Source organism: Gigantopelta aegis, chromosome 1 (genome assembly GCF_016097555.1).
Source record: "Gigantopelta aegis isolate Gae_Host chromosome 1, Gae_host_genome, whole genome shotgun sequence".
In the NCBI taxonomy this organism is placed as follows: Eukaryota; Metazoa; Mollusca; class Gastropoda; order Neomphalida; family Peltospiridae; genus Gigantopelta; species Gigantopelta aegis.
In genome coordinates, this window is record NC_054699.1 from 39,978,706 (window position 1) to 39,983,705 (window position 5,000).

Below are 5,000 nucleotides of genomic sequence, written 5' to 3' on the forward strand. Positions count from 1 at the left end.
AAGTTAAAGACCACACCACACACACACACACACACACACACACACACATACATACACATACCATGAGATCGGTAAATATACTAGTCACAACAAGTTAAAGACCACACACACACACACACACACACACACACACACATACATACACATACCATGAGATCGGTAAATATACCAGTCACAACAAGTTAAAGACCACACACACACACACACACACACACACACACACACACACACACACACACATACATACACATACCATGAGATCGGTAAATATACTAGTCACAACAAGTTAAAGACCACACACACACACACACACACACACACACATACATACACATACCATGAGATCGGTAAATATACTAGTCACAACAAGTTAAAGACCACACACACACACACACACACACACACATACACATACCATGAGATCGGTAAATATACTAGTCACAACAAGTTAAAGACCACACACACACACACACACACACATACCATGAGATCGGTAAATATACTAGTCACAACAAGTTAAAGACCACACACACACACACACACACACACACACACACACATATAAAATGAGATCGGTAAATATACTAGTCACAACAAGTTAAAGACCACACACACACACACACACACACACACACACACACACACACATACCATGAGATCGGTAAATATACTAGTCACAACAAGTTAAAGACCACATGAACACCGTTTGTTTGTTTTGTTTTTTAACGACACCACTAGAACATATTGATTTATTAATCATCGGCTATTTGATGTCATTTTGACATATACTTTTAGAGAGAAAACCCGTCACGTTTTGTTTTTCATAAGTAGCAAGAGATATTTCATATGCACCATCCCACAGACACGGTAGCACATACCACGACCTTTGATATACCAGTCGTGATGCACTGACTGGACCGAGGGATAACCCAATGATCCCACCGACGGGGATCGATCCTAGACCGACTGTGCATCAAGCGAGCGCTTTACCACTGGGCTACGACCCGCCCCCACATGAACACTGCATCCGGAGCTCTCAACACATTTTATTTACGGTTATATTACGTCGGATATATGGTTACGGATCACACAGATACTGAGATAGGAAACCCCTTAGTCGCTACTTCATGGGCTACTCTTCGATTAGCAGCAAGGGATCTTTTATATGCACCATCCCACAGACAGGATAGTACATACCACGGCCTTTGTTATACCAGTTGTGGAGCACTGGTTGGAACGAGAAATAGCGCCAATGGGCCCACCGACGAAAATCGATCCTAGATCGATCGCGCATTAGGCAAGCGCTGTACCACTGAGCTGCTCCCCGCCCCGTGAATAAAATGACGATACACGCGCAATCACTGCCCTAATATCTGTTTGTACCTTGGCAGGAACATATACATATAAATATATATATATATATATATATATATATATATATATATATATATATATATATTAATGTACCTTTCAACTACGGGGGGGGGGGGGGTCGTAGCCCAGTGGTAAAGCGCTCGCTTGATGCACAGTCGGTCTAGGATCGATCCCCGTCGGTGGGATCATTGGGTTATCTCTCGGTCCAGTCAGTGCATCATGACTGGTATATATCAAAGGTCGCTTTAGGATCGATCCTTGTTGGAAGGCCGTGGTATGTCTGTGAGACGGTGCATATAAAATATTTCTTGATACTAATAGAACAAAAAACGTAGCAGGTTATGTCTCTAAGACTATATGTCAAAATTACCAAATGTCTGACATCCAATAGTCGATGACTACCAAATCAAGATGCTCTAGTGGTGTCGTTAAACAAAAGAAACTTGTTTCTGTTTAATTGATATGTTAAGGAAAGAAAGAAAGAAATGTTTTATTTAACGACTAACTCAACACATTTTTTATTTACGGTTATATGGCGTCAGACATATGGTTAAGGACCACACAGATTTTTAGAGGAAACCCGCTGTCGCCACTACATGGGCTACTCTTTCCGATTAGCAGCAAGGGATCTTTTATTTGCGCTTCCCACAGGCAGGATAGCACAAACCATGGCCTTTGTTGAACCAGTTATGGATCACTGGTCGGTGCAAGTGGTTTACACCTACCCATTGAGCCTTGCGGAGCACTCACTCAGGGTTTGGAGTCGGTATCTGGATTAAAAATCCCATGCCTCGACTGGGATCCGAACCCAGTACCTACCAGCCAGTAGACCGATGGCCTAACCACGACGCCACCGAGGCTATGCTAAGGAGGTGGGATTTAGCTTGGTCGATTGAGTGCTCACTTGAGGTGCTTGCGTCGCAGGTTCGAACCATGTCGGTGGATCTATTCAGCTGATTGGGGTTTTTTTCTCGTTTCAACCAGTGCACTTCAACTGGACAAAGGCCGTGGCATGTGTTTTCCTTCCTGTGGGAAAGTACATATAAAAGTTCCCTTGCTGCATTAGAAAAAAAATGTAGCGGGTTTCCTCCGATAACTACGAGTCAGAATTACCAAATGTTCGACATCCAACAGCCGATGATTAATAAATCAATGTGCTCCAGTGGTGTCGTTAAACAAAACAAACTTCTTAACACTATGTTGTGTATCTGAATTCATTAGGTACCAATGCACTTGTGGTTGTTTCATCGATGCCCACTGGAAACCGATCGGTTCATGCTTCGCAGGCCAGTGTACATAGTTCCATGCCCTGAACAGTGTGTTGTGGTTCAGTGAGCAGACTAAAAAACAAATTTAAACTAGCGCACCGCTCGATCTAATCTAGCGGCCAAATTATTATTAATATATTATTAATTAGAGATGCGCATCAAAATTTTAAAGGCCCACTATTTAATTTTTGGATGCAAATTTCAAAATTGACCCTATTTGTTAGTTTATCCCTGTCCCGAGTCAGACCCCCGATCCTATCGGAGGCCGGACTCGGGATAGACGTATTCGAAACCTTAGTGGTATATATATGAACACGTTAAACCACTTACTAAGCTAAGCCAAACTAGCGTGTCCTATCAAAAGCGCGATATGTGAAGCCATCGCAGAGCGCCAATTGTGACTGGTTGGAAGCAGTTGTACCTGGTTAGTAATAGCAGTAGGTAAAATCCGGTTCATGTACGACAGTCGGTATAATTTTACAGGATTAATTTCTCCAACGAATCGTCGCTGTATACACCTGTTGACAGTTGTTGCGTAAACGGCAGATTGCGAATGATAGAATAACGCAAAGGTAGGTATTTTATGATACGGTTGTAACTGTAATGTTAATGTGTCTCTCTTTAAAAGCGTGAAAACATCTAATATAATACTGAACTGTACTGTTAATGATTAAAGGAATTGTATATGCCGGGCTTACGAAAAGTTAGAGTTTGTTTTGTTTAACGACACCACTAGAACACATTGATTATTAATCAGCGGCTATTGGATGTCAAACATTTGGTAATTTTGACATATAGTCTTAGAGAGGAAACCCGCTACGTTTTTGCACATATAACAAGGGATCGTTTTATATGCACTGTCCAACAAACATGATAGCACATACCATGGTCTTTGATATACCAGTCGTGATGCACTGGCTGGAACGGAAAGGCTTGCTGAGAGTTTCTGACATCAAATTATGTAGCCTAGCTTTGTCAAGCCATGTCATAACAGATACCTTATGAATGCTTATTTTCCCGGACCATCCATCGAATATATTAAACACGTCGTACAAAATAGTTTAATGTCACACAGGTTATCCTTTTACTAGGGGCCGGGACGTAGCCCAGTGGTATAGCGTTCGCTTTCTGCACGATCGGTCTAGGATCGATCCCCGTCGGTGGACCCACTGGGCTATTTCTCGTTCCAGCCAGTGCTCCACAACTGGTGTAACAAACGCCGTGGTGTGTACTATCCTGTATGTGGGATGATGCATATAAAATATCCCCTGCTGCTAATCGAAAAGAGTAGCCCATGAAGTGGCGACAGCGGGTTTCCTCTCTCTATATCTGTGTGGTCCTTAACCATATGTCTGACGCCATATAACCGTAAATAAAATGTGTTGAGTGCGTCGTTAACTAAAACATTTCCTTCCTTCCTTCTTCCTTTTACTACATATTGGAATGTTTGTCACCGTAAGAAAGAAAATGTTTTATATGATGTGCAAATAACTGCAGAACTCGAACTTAAGCATTTTTCTCCCACGGCGTTTTTTTTCTTAATTGCCATGGGTAAAATGACCCACAGACGGCAATTTTGACCCTGCTAGCGGCAATTTCTTTTTAAGTGACTTTTTTTGCAGCAAATAAACAAGACAAAGGTTATTTTGCTGTATGTAGACATATTTCAAATGTACAAGTGTTATACACTGGCAGATAGTGTACTTCAGGTGTAAACATTTTGACATCGTTAAGATAACACGTGCGATTTTGTTTGATATCATATTGGAGTTTTCTGTGGGTTTGCAAACTCATACATCATGATATTGTAATATATACGGTGTAAAGCGAGGAATTCCCTTGGTTTTAACCAATAAGCTCTATCGGTTTGATCGATAATACTTATTATGACGTTGTGTGTCATATATGACGTCATAGTATGACACACAGTCATCTCTAGCTCTCCCCTACAACATAGAAACAAAGGGTAAGGCTAGAGGGTACTCGAGCTATATATCCCTCAAACAAGCCGTCACTTGTAACACAGACACAGATAACACAACACACCACCTTTTTTAAAAGAGGAATGTTTTGTTTGGGGTTTAGGATAGTACAGTTTCGCACCATAGTTTCAGGATACATATTATCGGTACTCCGCATACACGTCAAGTTTAGCGGTGTGTGGTTGAAATAAAATTGCACGAATCTTCTACTGGTCCCCGCAAAAATTAAGAGAAAGAAAGAAAGCTAAAAAGAAAACAAAACAAAACAAAAACACCCGAAAACAACGAAAAACGAAAACAACAACCCCCCCCCCCCAAAAAAAAAAAACTAAAAATCACAAAAAGCAAATCACACACACACACACAAACAAACAAA

At 41.2% G+C, this 5,000-nt stretch overlaps 1 protein-coding gene across 1 annotated transcript in view; it reads left to right on the forward strand.

Annotated features, from left to right (window-relative positions):
• Positions 1-3,083: 3,083 nt before the first annotated feature.
• The window catches only part of LOC121374929 (monocarboxylate transporter 9-like), a 25,048-nt gene continuing 23,131 nt past the window's right edge, over positions 3,084-5,000 (forward strand). The window contains exon 1 of the mRNA XM_041502072.1: positions 3,084-3,214. The gene's annotated coding sequence lies outside the window, so the exon portion shown is untranslated. The remainder of the gene's footprint in view (positions 3,215-5,000) is intronic.